The sequence below is a fragment of the Crocuta crocuta genome, unplaced genomic scaffold, assembly GCF_008692635.1.
Source record: "Crocuta crocuta isolate KB4526 unplaced genomic scaffold, BGI_CrCroc_1.0 scaffold35, whole genome shotgun sequence".
Classification (NCBI taxonomy): Eukaryota; Metazoa; Chordata; class Mammalia; order Carnivora; family Hyaenidae; genus Crocuta; species Crocuta crocuta.
Window position 1 is genome coordinate 1,285,589 of NW_027530625.1, and position 17,791 is coordinate 1,303,379.

The 17,791-nt window shown below is 40.9% G+C and overlaps 1 protein-coding gene across 6 annotated transcripts in view; it reads right to left on the reverse strand.

Annotated features, from left to right (window-relative positions):
- The window catches only part of DENND1A (DENN domain containing 1A), a 917,228-nt gene that overhangs the window by 320,592 nt on the left and 578,845 nt on the right, over window positions 1–17,791 (reverse strand). The gene's annotated exons all lie outside the window — the stretch shown is intronic.

A 17,791-nucleotide genomic window follows, 5' to 3' on the forward strand; every position in this document is an offset into this window, starting at 1 on the left:
TGTGTGTGTGTGTGTGTGTGTGTGTGTGTGTGAGAGAGAGAGAGAGAGAGAGCGAGAACGGGGGTGTGATGTTTTTGTTTGCTTGCTTGCTTTTCATTTTTTGCTTCATGCATTTGCAATACATCTATGTACTTTTCTCTCCCAACCCTCCCCCCACCACCACCGCCCTGCCATTCATTGGCTACATAACACTCTGAAAACTTGTACTCTGATTTATTATGGAACAAGCCTCATATGCTAAAATGCCAAAAGAATTGGCTGCTGGCTCAGAAACCATTTGAAGGACACCAGTAACTTTTGTTAAGGCTATTGTTTTATAGTTAAATACCATTCAGAGCAACTTGAACTGGACCTTTCTACTATCAAAGAGAGCAATTCAGTGGGTTGCCGGGGATTTGGCTGGCAGTCCATCCTAATATTTATCTGGGGACAACCTTCACCTTTGGCTAGAAAATACTAACACAGAGGTTGAAATTGACCAAAGTAAGGAAAGTAAATACTCTGGAACAGGCTTAATCTGGATTTGCGGTGGCTACTGATGGAAATGACGGAACCCATAAGACTTTGTTATAACACGTTCATGTGTGTGTACGTGGACACACACGTACAAAGGCAGCTAAAAACACTTAGCATAGCTTTTAGATAGAATCTAACATTCCAGCCTTCACCTCAATCTAGAAATGTTTTCGAAAATAAAATCTAAAGGACATAACCAGTTGTCCCCCCATACTTGCAAAAAATCTGTTCAACCACTCTGATTTCAGTGCTGTTTTTCACTAGCAAAAGGTAGGGGAAAAGGAATTTGTGATTTTTCAGACCTGACTTAAGAAGTTTTAAATATTTATCTTGTAGACACTAGGCCAGGCAGTGCAGTTAGGGAGTAAGACAGCCTCACCCAAAACTAGGCGAGGCTTTCTTCCTAAGCTTCAGGATTCCTTAGTTTCTTATTAAGAATAAATTTTAAAGCTTTTATCTTTCCTAAGCTCTACCATTAACTTTCTATTCTAAATAAAGATAATCTTCAGATATAATAAAACAAAGGGGGGGGGGAGGCAGATTTTAAAGCATCTGAAGTGACAAGTTGAGAAAAGAAATGTGGTATTCCATGGAAAAATCTCAGTCCGGCTTAGATCTGACTTGTAGCTGAAAGTTATCTCAAGTTTTCAGGTCCTACTCTTCTGAGATGATGAACTCATACTATCATTTTTAATGAGAGGCTCATATCTGCCTTTGATGTGTGAAAGACACTCCCAGCTGGAGGAGAGTACAAGAAAGATCTAAAATATTTGCTTCAGCTGCAAAGAGCTATTAATGAAAGTTTAGAAAATGAGGTAGCATTAGAGGGGGGAAATCTTTAGAAAAAAAGATGACATACTCTCATCTTGNATTCCAGTAAAATGAAATCTGACAAATAACCTTCCCTTCTCTACACACCAGAATTCCTCACCCTCCTCCGCCTTGTCCAGAGCACATTCTTAATCCCCTGGTATGTAGGAGACAGAAAAAGGGCTTCCTATAATTTCCTATTCACACAAAACACCCAACAGTGAGACTCACACAATAAATAGAGTTTATGAAACCCAACAGATCCATCACCTCAAATGGTGGAGAGCTTTAGAATTCTTACAAAACAACTTTTAAGTGTGTTTAAGAAAGAGATCATTTATAGTGAATTCCTGTACGAAGGGGAACTTTTAACACAAATTCGAAGAATTCTACAGAATTCTCTGTACTGCTTAATGTTCTGAGATTGCTATCATTTTTTTTTGTCAAAAAAGCAAGCAAGCATAGAATCCAGCTTTCTTAATCATCTATTAATCTATCTAAATATCTTGTGAAACAATGTAATCTATTCGGAGTAAGCAACCATTAAACAATTTCCACAGGTCACTAAAGACTTTTTTTTTTCAATTTAATGCAAGTAGTAACTATTTATTGTATTCACATACTTATAAAATATCACAAAGTGAAATATCAGTCTGATTCACCACATTACACAGCAGCTGCATAAGGCAAGAAAGTATATGGCAAAAATGTCTACTTCTGTCTTTGGTATTAGAAATCTACACAAATCTGTAGCGTTTAAATTTTCCAATACGAAGTATGAAACACAAAGATGCAATCGGTGATGTCATGAAAAGGGGCTCTGTAATGATTTTCTATGTGGAGTCTGGGACATTTTCAATCACTCTTAGCTGGCCTACAAAGTAGCTACATTCCCTGAATGAGGGCTGAGAGTCAGAGAGGTAGCAAAGCATTTGAGACCTTTTCATTGGATTCCCTTTGAGAGAAGGAAAAGAGAAGCAGATGATGAAAATATAAGCTCCCTCTTGGGAAAAAAAAAAAAAACTTCCATGTTACTAACTTCCAAATTAGAGGTTTTATGTGACATTTTTACCTGTATGTTAACAACTTTACAAAGTAGGTCTCATTATCTTTATTTTATAGATGTGGGAAAGGAGGATCAGAAAAGTGTTGTGGATTGTCACATGGCTAAGAAATCAGAACTTGAGCTGAGTTCTGACTCAATCTACAAGCTTTTGTTTAGAACTTCAGGTGACTCAACATGAGGGCATCATCTACCTTCTGTGGGAGGAATAAATGCTCTAAGGTAAGGGTAGTGAGAAAGGGAAGTTGTGACTGGGAAATAAGTTATTTCACCCGTTTTACTCATTCAACAAATACTTACAGAGCACCTTCAGATCAAGTACGCCTAAGTGTTCTCTCTTAATTACATCTAAATTCTTGGGATGTCCCTAGGAAATATCATTTCTCCTTCCAGAGTTTTCATGTTCCTAAGGCCTATGTGCCATTGATTTCTAAGCCAACGTGACATCCCATTTTTCCCCCCTCACACATGCCCGGCTGAAATCATGCCAAACCTCAGCAGCTTTTAGAAGTGATGGGGTTGCTAGAGCATTTATGTTAAAAATAACAATTTCTACAGCATAAAACGGAAAATATATTTCCCAACCACCAAAATTTAACAAATGGTTAAGGAGAGAGAGAGAGAGAGAGAGAGAGAGAGACGGACGGATATGACTGTGTATCTCAGGATGACAGCTGATAACTAAGATAGATTCCCTACCCACCATCAACATGTTGCAGTATTAAAATAAATAAACTTTGTAAGCAGAATAACTGTTTCGTCTTTTTAGGAGGATTAACTTACTCATTTTTCAACGCATTTTATTTGCCTCCTTATCTTTAAATTCAGATAATGTAATCTTTGGATTAAAGACAATAACTAGGGAAAATACTGGTTTTAGGTTTAGTTAAGATGCTGCTTTGCAGAGGCAGCCACTGTGTAAGGCCTTTTTTTTAAGGACTCTTTTTGATAGAGAGCTTAACCTCTTCATGCCTCAGTTTCCTAAGTAAAATAAAGAGAGACCCTGGCTGTCTCTTCAGCTTCAGTTTTAGAAACTAAAATCTGTCACGTAAAGCTCCTGAGTGGGGAGAGGGGGGTGCTGAGTACAACTCAGAACAATTCCCCAATCTCAGTTGCAAGCTCTTATTCTGTATCTGAGCAACACAACACAGATGAAAAGAAGATTAAATCAAGGGTCTGGAGGGGAGAGGGGGAAAGCTAGGCTTGACGCCACTGAAAAGAAAGGGCAGTTTTCTTTTTCTCCCTCATATGGAGGGAGAATCCTGAGTTGTCCCAGCCGGAACACTAGGAAGACGTGTTCAATTCAGGCCAGAGTGTCGCTTTTGGAGTGAAGGGGTATCACAGCGCTCTGGAGTTCAGTCTCCTCTGCACATACACAAACACAAGTGCACAGCGCCCCAACGCTGTTTGTCCCCTCGGCCTCAGAGCCCTGCCAGTTGGCAAACCCAAGCCAGGAAGTTGTCAATTCCAATTGCGTTTAAGGCCATGTAGTCCTATTAAAGAAGCCTTGCTGCTTAAGGGGCGTCCTCTGTTTCCAAAGCATGGGAAAAAAAAAAAAAAAGCGCTCTGCTTAGATTGGAGCTGGCAACTTTCACTGACTAGAGTTTTCAAGGAGCTATGAATGAGTTTAACAAAGGAGGTCTGTGGCTAGTTTCTGGCTGAAGTCCATGTCAACAGTTTTTAAGGTCACAGGCCACACTAACTAACATTTATTCCCAGCAGACCCGGTTCTAAACACAAGCTGTAAGTAGTACAAATTTGGAATTTCTCTGTAATCCCTTGAGATATTCCTGATCCTTCCACATGTTTCTGCCCAATTAAAAACAATTCTCACTTTGCACCACAAGAGAGGCCGAGCTCAGCGATCTCCGTCCATCCTTAGGGTAGATGAACAAAAACCTGGCAAATCAAAGGGCTCGAGTGGGGAAGGGAAGGAATTCAGCTGGATCACACTGAAAAGTGCAGACAGCTCCCCAGGGGCTCAGTTTGTGAAAGAATAAAACGGGTTATGACAGAGATCCTGAGGCCATAAAAAGCAGGTTTGAGGCACGCATTGGGGATAGGCTCCTAGTCCCTTTACACAAATAAGATAGAAATTTCTGAGAAAATTAAAAGGTCAACTAGGTGAGCGGAGAATAGCAATAATCTATGGGACAGATGCTAAACATCCCACTGTGAAATTAATACAATCATTTCTCAATTAAGATGAACTCTAACTCGCTTTTAACATTTTTGAAATCAAGATGCTTCTTGAAATCGATCTGAAAAGTTAATACAGCCCCAATTTCCCCCCTGAAAACCTGTTTTCACATCAACAGTACATTTCATAACTAACAGTCATATTTTAAATTTTTTTAACATTTATTTATTTCTGAGAGAGAGAGACAGAGCACAAGAGGGGGAGGGGCAGAGAGAGAGAGAGAGAGAGAGAGAGGGAGACACAGAATCTGAAGCAGACTCCAGGCTCTGAGCTGTCAGTGGTGAGCCCAATGTGGGGCTCCAACTCAGGAACCATGTGATCATGACCTGAGCCAAAGTCGGAAGCTTAACTGACTGAGCCACCCACCCCGGTGCCCCTTGATGGGATTTTAGATCTTGCAAGGGAGCACGGGAATAATGACTTTGGATGAACATCAAAAATCTCACTTAATCTTCACACTACCACGGGAAGTATCTTCTATTCTACAGACCAGGAAACAGGCTCATTAAGGTGATATGACCGGCTTACCTTCTGATAGCTAGGAAGTGGTAGGATATACATTTGAACACAGGTCTTGCCAGAGCTCACGTCTATACTACAAACTCAGGGGAATAAAAATCCACTACAGCATCAGTCATCAGTTTGGTACTTAAAGCACTACTGTTCGTAGCATTCTGTATTTGGAATCATGTGCCAAATGATGGCAGATATCATTTTTCCCGTTAAAAAAAAAATATGGAAACTGGTGCAAAGAACATTTGGATTGGGCACAACAGGATAAAACTGACAGAAGAACTACTTATAAAAGACATAAAAAGAAGAAAGTTAGAAGCACTCATAATTCCATTACGTATTTTTATTAATATATCCAATCAACCCATTGTTTTTCTACAAATTCCTTACAAACACAGATCGTATCATAATTTATCTCTTGCTTCTCCTGCATATGTCCTAAATGTTCTCTAAGTCCTTAAATAATCACCAAAAATATCACTTTAATGGCTATTTTGTAGCTATCCCCTCCACAAATGGTTTCTAATTTTTCATTCTATACCATACAATAAACATCCGCCTGCATGTTTCTGTACATATACTCCTGAGTTTTCCTTATAACAGATCTCAAAAGTGGGAGTAACTGAAGGGTGTTGAACATATAATGCCAATTGTTTTCTAGGAAAAGTTTCTCACCCACAAGTTTGTAAAATGCCTACCCCCATGGCCACCAAGTGTCATCTTTAAGTTGACTTGGCCGGGCTCTGGAGACTTGGTTATGTACATGCTTGCACAAATCGCACCTGTGATAAGCACATGTGTATTACAAGTGGCCTATCCTTCTGGCCATAACTCTAGCGCTGTGTAATGTTGTAAGGTGCCAACGACTGCCCTACCCACATCTTTGCTTATATTCTCTCTAACCCTCACCAAGAGAGTAGATAGGAGGAAATTAAAACTCAAAAAGAGTAAATGGAGCCCCCAAAAGCTCGCATCCACACTGGCAGCACTAGGATTCAAGCCCTGCATGGACCACTGACCATGCTCTTAAGACCCTGCCGCCTCATAGCTCATTCTACCTTTCAGGGACAGTCAACCTCCCTCTCACCTCCCAGGGACAGCCTCCTTCTCCAGAGATGCCTCTTAGATAATGAGGTCAATGAAGAATGACAATACCTGGATCTCAGGGACTTTGAGAAAGGAAAAGAGCACGTTGCTGGTCTTCTTTAAAAAGCAGGAAGTAAGCGGCAGCAGTGGGGGACCACGACAACACTCAGACACAGCTGACAGAACTGCAAGATGCTAATGCCACTCTGGAAAACAATGTGGCATTATCCAATAAAATTGAAGATAAATGTACCCTATGACGTAGCTATTCAACTCCTAGGTTTACATGCCCAAAAAACTAGTGCCTGTATACAGCAGGCTACCTGTTCAAGAATGTTCACAAAAGCCATGAAGTGGAAATAGCCCAAATGGACACTTATAATTGCATGCTTAAACAAATACACTGTGGAACGCTAGATAGCAAAGAAAACAAACTACAGCTATAAGCAACAGCATGGCTGAATCTCAAAAGTGTTCAGCAAAAGAAATAAGACTTACCAATTCCAAATTGTGTAATTCAGTTCATGCAGATTTCAAAAACCAGACAAAGCTATACCATATTATTTAGGAATACATACACAGCTGAAGAAAAATTATTCTGGGGTACACGAGATTTCTTATGTGAGGATTACATGGATATCTGCTATATAGTTATTAGTGTGTACTTAAGTTAGTATATGTGTGTGCACATATATAAATATGTATATACTTATGTATATATGAGTGTGTGTGGTATATAGTTAAACTCAACGCACTTTTCTATTTGCAGGTTATATTTCATAATTTACAAAAGGCAGGCACAGGGTTGTAATTAAGCACAGTAGATACAATATATAAAGAGCTTTATCAAGTGTTCACTATTCAATCTCTGCCACAGTATTCTGAATTAGTATTATCCTCAATTCACCGCTAAAGTAACTGAGACAAAAATGAGTGATGGATAAGTAAAACACATGTTTATTATAAATGCAATTCTTAAGAAGAAGGTTTTTTTCTTAATCAAATACAGCACAAGTGTCCTTTCTTTCACACCACAGGTACTGAAATGAGGACAAGTTCAGGGAGGAGCGCCACTATAGGCAAGTTAAACAGTTAAACTAACTCTTCAAGTAAAAAGATCTAGAATTATAGGGGCGGCTGGGTGGCTCAGTCGGTTAAGTGGCTGACTTCAGCTCAGGTCATGATCTCACGGTTCATGGGTTCGAGCCCCACATTGGGCTCTGTGCTGACAGCTAGCTCAGAGCCTGGAGCCTGATTCAGATTCTGTGTCTCCCTCTTTCTCTGACCCTCCCCTGCTCATGCTGTCTCAATCTCTCTCTCAAAAATANTATAGTCTCCACTGATCAGGAAACATTGGTTATCTTTAATAAGGATGATCTAATACTAATAAAAAAGAAAAGGTACAAACTAAAAATTTCTCTAAAATTGTATCCAAAATTAATTATTTTTAAACAGAGGAGACCATAAAAATCCTAACTTAGCAGAACTTAGCAGAATCCTAACTAGACACCAGCAAATATACTTTCCTAGAGTCTTTGAGCTTGGAGTTGTTTTTGCTTGCAGTGGCTTTTTGTTTTTTACTTTTTATTTCCCCAAAGACTTCTTGCTTTCCTATGGGACTAAAATAAAAAAAATAAAAAAAAAAAAGGAAACCAGCCATTAAGAGCTCAGGCAAAAAAGTATAGGGCACTAATTTTCACCCAACTTTGTTTTCCATCACACTTTTTAAAAAAGGTTTTTTTTTAATCTCAAGTTTTTTAGAGCCAAGGATTTTTTTTTTTTTTTGCCGCATTTTGGGCTCATTAATACAAATAAAGAGCTAGTTAAAATACCAGACTGAATAAATGAACAATGGGACAATTAACCCCACATACAAAGCTCCACCCACTTTACTTCAAAGGCATCTGAAATAGAATGGATCAGAAACCCTAAACGATGCCTCTCAGAATTAATTTTATAATAAATATTGCTTTGTGTTATAGATTAGGGATTAAAAATCTCCAGAGCGGCCATCTGACACTTGTGAACTGAGTTAAAGGGCAACTGACCTTCGTTGTGCTGAAGATTACCAACAGTTTCATGCCCACGTCTAGGAAATAAACATCTAGTCAATTTCCACTGCATACTATAATGCAGAATTTAATTTTACCTACAATGTTTAAAACTTCCATACATTTTTACACAAAGTCTCAAGCTACGCGTAATTAGTTCTCATTCAAAATGGAATATATTCAAAAATCAAAATTTATACTGCTATCTAACTTTAAAAGTATTCCCTTTATACTGTATTACTGTTTTTGCTATTCATTATACAACTTATACTGATGAAAAGGATTAAAGATGTAAATGTACAAAGTGAAATATGGAAAGGAAAAGTAAACTAAGAACATTATTTACCACTTGACTTCGTGAACACTTTTGATACTATTTCCATACTGTCATGTTCATTGTTTTCAGAAGTTAAGAACTATTCTTCCTTGTCCAGAATCTGGTTATAGCTCATATGTGAAGATAAAAAGTAGTTGAGGGGTTTTGGGTTTTTGGGGGGGGGTGTCTTTACAGAATTACCAAAGTAATTAGCAGAATGACCAACTCACTATAGCAAATGCATTTTTTAAAAGAATGTTAAGTCTTGACAAAAAATGCTTTTTTCAGAGTTTACTAAGAGCTTTCTTCCCTTGTAAATCAGCCTCACACAAAGTACACAATCAAAAACATTCTCAGGAAAGACTATTTAATGAGATGCAGAGATGCTTACAATATATGAAGTGAAAAGGCTAGGTACAAAACTCTACCTACAGCAAGACCTCATTCAGGAAGGAAACACCTCTCGTCACCATTAGAGTCATGGGATGAGAAACCGCTTCTCTTACTTTCTAAAGTTTTCTGAATTCCTCTAGCGACGAAGTGTACCTTCACAATCTCATAAAATAACATCCTAAAAATCAATGGCGCATAAGTGATTATGAGAATTGTGGCATCTTCAAACTTTAGATGGCACAATGATTTTTCTGTTTGACATGATATAAGAGGTATACAATTATCTCAGTCTTCTGGAGCTTCTCCATGAGGGACAAATGCTAGGCTTCCCACTGCTTCTAAACTGATCACTGGAAGGGCCAGACAACCTAAATTCAGACTCCTCTTTGTATTCACAAATCTAACTTGCTCTTAAAATAAGAGTGCAGCTTAGATCCAAAGGGCAATTTTAGGTGTGAAGCATATTGAGTTATTTTCCTTTCTACTTCCTGCCCAGTGGAAAGCAAAGATAAGGCTCAAATAAATGCCTTCTGCTTGTTGTTGCTGTTATAGGAAAGTGGTTTGCTTGCAAGGGTTGGGGGGGGGGGGCGGTGTCCAAAAAAATTGCTGACACTCAAACTCCACCGAAAAGCATCAATTGGCTTCTCCTGTAGAATGTTTTCCGTCTCCCAAAAAGGGTCCCTCATGTGGAATTCTTAAGACTCTTTCTTTCAGAAAGCAGGCTCAGTTTCACTGGTTTTCCATTCAAACAGACTTTGCATCAGATTTAAATAGAACGGATCGTTTTCTTTATAATCATATGGTTGGATTGTTCACATAGACTGCAATGACGCCGGCCAAAAGGCAACGTGACTCTTTGGTGCTAACTGGAGGTTACGGAGTATTAAAAAATCTTAGGTCCAGGTGGCCTTGTCCTTATTCTCCCGAGTGGGAAGACTCATTGTCACATCCTGGACAAACTCTGGACCGGGGTGGAGGACAAAGGATTGCTATTAGCGAACTAAAGAACTTGGCACAAAAATCTCTCTTCAGGTCTCAGTTTCATTATTTATAAAATGAGGGTGGGCTACAGTATGTTATTTCTAACAACTTATTTTTTGCAAGCTCACCTCTGAAATCCTGGAGCAGTGGCAAACTACCCATCGAGGCTCTTTTAACAAAATATACACAGACAAAAAAAAAAAAAAAAAAAAAAAAAAATTTTGAAACTCATAATGGTTGCTTCGGTAGCCAGAAAATAAAATGTGAAGTTTTGAATCAGAGCCAAAAGGAAGTTATTAGAAATATGCCCAAAGCTGTTGAGAGCACGAGCTTTGGGTTGGATTCTGGGTTCCAAACCAAATTCCCTCACTTACTCCTGGTGGGATCTTAGACAAGTCACGCTGTATCTTCCAGTCTCAATCCCTACTTCTCTGTAATAGAGATAATTTCATAAAGCTGCAATAAGAATGAGAATTATATAAAAACCACCAGCCACATTAAATAAACGCTAACAAACGATCATCCCCCGGTATCCCCCCTTGCTCCTTTCCAAATCCTCTGTAGTGAGCTGTCCTGACTTAGTCGATCCATCTACGAAATGGTATAACAACATTAACCATCAGCAGTAGTTGGTGGAGGTAGCAAGATGAGTGACACATGGTGGGGGAAAGAAGAAAAGAACCAAAGTGCACCTGGAGTTCCTACTTAGGGTGGTTTCACTTGCTGCCCTATGGTAAGCCCCGTGAGCATTAAAACAAGGAAGTTTTCGGCTTTCAAAACAAGAGAATACCATGTCTCTTGTCATCTCCAACTCACCCAGTCCCAAAAGGAGGCATTTCTTGTAGCTTAAGTTTTGAAGTTTCAAATACCCACAATGCAGGGCTCAAGTTGTTCAAGGGAAGGCTGAGCCAGGCTGGTGTCCTTTGAAAAGGACCAGCAGGAGAAAAGCAGCTTCCTCCTAGAGTGGACAGCCCCGGGGCTGGCTGCTGCTACACACACACCTGTCTTTTCAACTGTCCGGCTTCCCAGCCCTCAAACAGCAGGCTGCTAGGACAGCAAGGGCAGTTTCATTTATGTCTCTTTCTTCTCTTCAAAGGTGATTTTTTTTTTAAACTGTACAGCTTGTTACTATTGTTGAATTGTGGCTCCCCAGAGGATTATATGTGTCTAAGCATGAAGGCATCTGTGTGGCAATAAAACATGCAGCATTCCCCAACCAGTACATTTTTTTAATTAAGGGGGGGAAAAAAAGTTATCGCATCCCACTAACTGATGTCCTGATGAACACATTCCCCCTGCAAGCCTTTCAAAGTACTTAAAGATCTCAGAAAGGGTTCTGGGGCTTCTAAACCCAGAGCCTCCACAGGATCCATCCCATAGGTTCAACTTCTGACAGATGCATAATGGGCAGAATTATAATCTGGCATAGCTGTTGGGTCTTCTCCCAGCTGACCATTCAGAAGACAACACTGGGCCCTACCATACTTGTAAGGGAAGAAATTAGAAGAAATTGAACAGCTCCAGAGAGATGGAAACACTTGAAAAACAGAGGAAAGTTCTCTGCTAAATAGTATGAAAGATCCAGATTTCCCAAATGGTATTTAAGGCATTGGGAAGAAAGGCTGATTTCTCCCAGAGGGGCCCCAGCTTTGATGCCCAAACTGCCCTCAAACATCAGGCTGTGTAGTTTTGTATAGCAGGGTACCCTCGGGCGAGACAACCATAAATAGCTTAAAACAAGAATAGGAGATTCCATCTGCTTCTGGAATATTTCAGCAGCACCTGCTTTCAAGGTAAAAATCTGGGAGCTGTCCCCACAGCCTTCCGTCCCGACTCCCTTCCCCCACCTCCCCATACACTTATTTTAAACCAAAGCAGCTAACACACAATCCATCCAAAAGGGCTTCTGCCACCGCACCTGCCTAAGGAAAGAGTCCTTTGATTTTTCTCCTGAACTGTATGTGTTGTTTTAAAAACACTAGAACAGTTAGGGGGAGAAACCAAAGTTCTTAAAACCAGACCCTTTTATTACTTCTAGCTTCTTTTTTCTCTGTGAAAACTGAGCTTTTCTGTGTTTAGAGTAGAAATAAGTACAATGCAGATGAAAAAGGATGTAATAGTTGTTCCTGCCATTAAGTCAGAAAGTGTTCCAGAAGGAAGATGGTTATCAACACAACTGATGTTGAAACACAAGCCCATATGCCAATCTATATGGAAAGAAGGACAATAATTCCCCCAACAAGGTCCCAGAAACAGAGTTCATTGTTAGTTAAAAAAACAAAAAACAAAACAAAAAAAAAAACCTAAAGTTGAGGCTTGAAACCTCCGATCTGAATCCGAGGGCTACCCCCAATGTGACATGCCACAACCCTTCTAACAATCTCCAGAAAAATCCCAAGCATGTATAAAAAGCAATTCCATGTATAAAAAGCCACTTTCCTTTGGTCTATAAGCATCAATGTTTCTAACACCGGCCCTAACATCTGAGCATGTTCCTTTTTGCTCTGGAGTAAATCCAAATTCCAAGCATGTCCTACAAGGGCTTGCCCAACCTGGCCCCAAGCCATTTACGCGTAGCATCATCTCCTGCTACTGCCATCACATCAGCGTTCCATCTCGCTGTATCCTTCATTTCTCTGGGCCTTACATGCCAATTCTCACTGCCCAGAAAGCTCTTCTCCAATTCTCCTCCAGGCCAGCGCCCACTGACTCTGTAAGATCTAGTTTACCTAGAAACCGTCAGCAACACTTTCTCTGATTCTAAGCCAGCGATGGGCACTAATCGCCTAATCGGTGACCCCAAAGAACCTTACACATATTTTTATTTTAAATGCACTTATCACATCATATTTTCCTTGTTTACACAGTCCCTTCCCAAAGATGGAGTGGCTCCTAGGACAGTAAGGGTAGCCGAGGAGAAACAGAGGGGGGGTATCAAAATCAGAGGTGGCCTGGGAATGGTGCACCCAGGAGCATATGGAGTTTTGAATTTGGTAAAGGACCGAAAGTACAGAGTGTTTTCAGTCTTTAAGACCAACTTGAAAAAGTTCAGCTCATCAAAATCTTGAATGAACATGATATCTGAAAGGTTCCCATTGAGAACTGGGGAGAGATCTTTCTATTTTAAGGGAACCTGAGGTAAATGAAAAGCCAAAGATCAAGTGTTACACATTGTTCAGTCCTGGTATATACTACCTACTAAGGTGCTCACTAATTGAAGAAAAATTTTTAGTGTTAAACTAAAAAAAATTTTAGATCCTGTCTTGATGAAACAAGTTATTTCTTCCCAAAATGTATAAAGAGGGTCTGAACAGCTTTACATGGGTATTAAGACAGTTACTCTCGGGCTGCCTGGTTAGCTCAGTCTGTTAAGCACCTGGTTTTGGCTCAGGTCATGATCTAGGTCTGTGGGTTCAAGCCCCACATCAGGTTCTATGCTCACAGCTCAGACCCTAGAGCCTGCTTTATATTTTGTGTCTCCCTCTCTCTCTGCCCTCCCCCATTGGTGCTCTGTCTCTCTCTCTTTCAAAAATAAACATTTAAAAAACAAAAGACAGCTACAAACTTTCTCAAGAGCTTAAATAAGATTCCTACACATAAATAAGAAAATTGTAGAACACAAATATTTTAAAGTTCCTTTATAAAGAGTAAAGAAATTTAATTATTATGTGACATATCTCCCATAATCCACACCCACAAATAACACAGTTATGGCTTTGAACTCTTAGGCTCTATTCCTCCGAAACCAGAAGTTGGTTATAAATAACATATTTCATTACAGTTTTAGCCTTGATGAAACATGTGCCATTTGGATAAATCAGAAGCCCTGAAAAAATTATGATTCTAGGTCACTTTATGATACTTGAAGGAATTCAGAGGTAAATGCTTATGCCATAACAGACTCAGCTGATGCTACCTGAAAATACTAACACATTCTCACATTCCCGGGCTTATAGTGAAGGAGGACTAACTTACCCATATCTACTGTTCTCTAGCTGTGCTTTTTTAAAAGTTGTGGGGTTTTTTAATATTTATTTTCAAGTGAGAGAGAGAGAGTAGGGAAGAGGCAGAAAGAGAGGGAGACACAGAATCCAAAGCAGGCTCCAGGCTCTGAGCTGTCAGCACAGAGCCCGACGTGGGGCTCAAACCCACAAACTGTGAGATCATGATCTGAGCCAAAGTCAGACACTTAACCAACTGAGCCACTCAGGCTCCCCCCAAAATTGTTTTAATGTTGTTTATTTTTGAGAGAGAGAGACAGAGCACAAGCAGGGGAGGGGCAGAGGGAGACACAGAATCAGAAGCACGCTCCAGGTTCTGAGCTGTCGGCAAAGAGCCTGATGCAGGGCTTGCGCTCAGACCCATGGGATCATGACTTGAGCCAAAGTTGGATGCTTAACCGACTGAGCCACCCAGGTGCCCCCTCCTACCTGTGCTTTTAATCCAGTATTGACTACCATCCAGCCAATAGTTAAATAATATTTTGGTGAATCTCAAGAAAAAGTAAAATACTTTAATACAAAGAACTAGTCAACCGTGGGACAAAATAATGCATTTGACTTTGCAAACCATAGTATTTGTGTTAATGAGACTTGTTTATAGTCTAGTACAACTACATTTCTGTCAAGGTTAGCTGGTGATAGAATTTAGAGCAACTTTTTAAAAATTTTTAAAAATAAACACAAGGCTTATTTATTAGGAATTCTTTCCTTCATGAAACAAGTATTACTAAGTGCCTACTGTGCATAGCCATTACTCTATATATGTTGGGTATATTTGGGAATAAAAAATTCCCAGGCTTCACAGAGCTTACATTCTAGGGGGAAGGAACACACAACACTTCTAACAATGGATTCAATAACTTACACTGTATAAAGGATATCTAAGAACCTTTCGTTGTGAAAGTAAGTTTAAAGTTTCTTTTTTTTAATATATTTTTTAATGTTTTATTTATTTCTAGGAGAGAGATAGAGAGAGAGAGAGAGACAGTGTGAGCAGGGGAGGGTCAGAGAGAGAGGGAGATACAGACTCCGAAATAGGCTCCAGGCTCTGAGCTGGCAGTCAGCACAGAGCCTGATGCGGGGCTCGAACCCACGAACCGCGAGATCATGACCTAAGCGAAAGTCGGACGCTTAACTGACTAAGCCACCCAGGCGCCCCAAGTTTAAAGTTTCTAATACTGATGACCTAGTCCTTTACAGACTTTATAGACACAATGCCTGTCATTCAACATTAGAATTCCATGGTGAAATTTAAAAGTACCTCTTGCAACTAACAAATAAGTTTGGGAATATGAATCACATCTCTTTACAAATAACTATTTTAGATTTTCTCTTGAACTAGTGTCCCATGAGGCCTGTCCTGTCACTCAGAGGCTTCAGTGTCCTGTTGTTTGATTCAAATGGAATACATCTCCCTGTCTGAAAGCCATGCACACAGTATCTTGGCCAAGAACTGCACTAAGTGCTAGAGATACAAAGTTGCACTAAGTGCTAGAGATACAAAATAAAGAGTTCATTTTAGAGGAAAAAGAGGAAGAGGTAAAAGGATGATCAAGGCTTATGAGTGTTAACTGAAGTATGCAAAGCATGCTGGGTACACCCAGAGGAGAGGATGATTACCTCTGCCTGGAAAAGCCTGCTGTGGGTAGATGGATAAAGGTGTGAAGGCAGAAAGGCCCAGAGACTCATATGGGCCAGGAAGCACGTGAGCTTGGGAGAGCAGTCAGAGAGGGAGCGATCCTAAGAAGCTAAATCCTGAACAGTGGAGGCCATGTCTGCACAAGACATCATCACTGGGAGTTACACCCCCCATGAGAAGAAATGGAAAGCACAAGCAGAGGTGGCTCATGAGCACACGTGCTACAGCATGGGGCACAGGGAGAACAGTGACTGGACTTCAAGGTGCTGGCAAACTAAAGGGAAAGCATCAGGGGGGAAAAAACGGGGGCAAAGAGATGAAGCATCTCGAAAAAGCAAGGAGACTGACAATGCTAATAACAGAACCCAGACCTGAATCGCACCTACATTCTCCAGACAGACCTCTCCACTCTCCACTGGACGTGCTGCCAACTGGTCACCCAAGATGAACAGCAGATCCTTCATTCAAATGCCAGTCCCAATTCAGCAATGTTCCCAAACCAAGCCATAGGGGAAAGTGCCCCTGTACGTGCCTCTTACATATGCTGGGTAAGATAAGCGAGCTTCCCGCCCACCATGCTGAATACTCATGACATGCCAGTCCCAGGATTCATCTGGACTCATTTTTAACCACAGTCACTATCCCACTATCCCCTGACCCTGGAACATCAATACTGAGAAGATACTGTGCCATGGACTCGCTCTATGCTTTAAATACAGTATACTGCAGCACCATCGTCCATCTCCCCAGTTAGTCCTGGGAACTCCTCAAGGGCGGGGACCAGCTATAGTAGGCACTCAACTAAGGGCTGACACACAAATGAATTAACCCACCAAATTCTTCCCATAGTTCCAAGCTGGAATGACAGAGAGAAAACACACCAATTGCTGCTCTTTTTCATTCTAAGTGATGGGAGCATGAAAGCTAATCAACCAGCTTCTTGTAAGCACATCATCCATGACCCTAAGCACAGACGCACAAAGTCAAATAATAGAATCCGAGGAGAACAATTTTTAAATGTAAGTTTTTACATCAACAGTTTTCCACTCTCAGAAATGTGTTGAGTGAACAAGATTGGGCCAGTTCAGAGACCCGCCTCGCCCCCCCCCAAACAGGCACATCCCAGCCTTGAAAGGAAGAAACACTGTAAACCAAAGCATTCTGAAAATAAAAAAACAACAACAAGAAAGCCTTTCTGCAAAACTTTAAGAACTCATCTTAAACCCCCGTCTCCTCTAAATGACTATAGAAACATGCAGTGCCCTGGCCAAGTCTGAAATACAACATTAGGAAATGGTAGAGAAAATTTTGTTTAAAAAGAAAAAAAATATCCAACACTGTCTAATCAGAATGTAAATCATCATTTACATCAGACTCTAATGCTCCAGGTGGGTAACTCTTGGGCCTGGGCTCCCAAGGCAGGTTTGTGAGCGGTTGTACACAGTTAACCTCACAGAACACCGGCTCTGTACCTCCTTCCTGTGGTCCTTAAAGCGGTTGCCCTCTAGTGCCAAATTACAGGCGTTCTGCTTGGTGAAGAAGAGAGCTAACTTTGCTGATTAACGACAACAACAATATCTGTGTGTGGACTGACAGTTATTGTGCAAAGGTACTTCAAAAGTCAGTCCTTCTTTCTCCTACGGTAGGAGTGTATATGTGTTTGGGGGGCTGGAGTGGGAGGTCTTTTCTTGGTGAGGAGAGGAATTAAGTGCAAAAACTAATGTAGCAGAGAACCACTCTTTCTGGAATTCATAGAGTCTGGCCTTTTATCCCCGGGCGCGAGCCCAAGACTAGGGACCCGGGTTTTGTCAGGGGCGCCTCCCTGCTGTCCTGCTCCCAGCTGCACCACATGAACAGAGAGAGACAGGAGGCAGGCCCCTCTGACACCTACTTAACGGAGGCAGATGGAGAGGAGAGTGTGTGGGATGCCTTTACTTCCCCCTTAGGAGGCACCCAGCAGGAGCCCACAGAGCCAGCAGCTCCCAAATAGGATTTCCACACGTCCTCCCCTCCTCGGAACGCACCTTGGCCCTCTGGCAGGAGGAAACAGAGCACTATGCCAAGTGTGGCTCTGGTGTAGGAAGGGGTGTAGGAAGACCTAAAGAAGCCTTCTTCCAGGATTCTATACTTTCCTCAAACCTCTAGAGAAGTAGCCAAGTTGGGGAAACAGTCACTCTCTCACTGACCCCGAGAGGGCAAGGGTGTTACTTTGAGGAGGACGC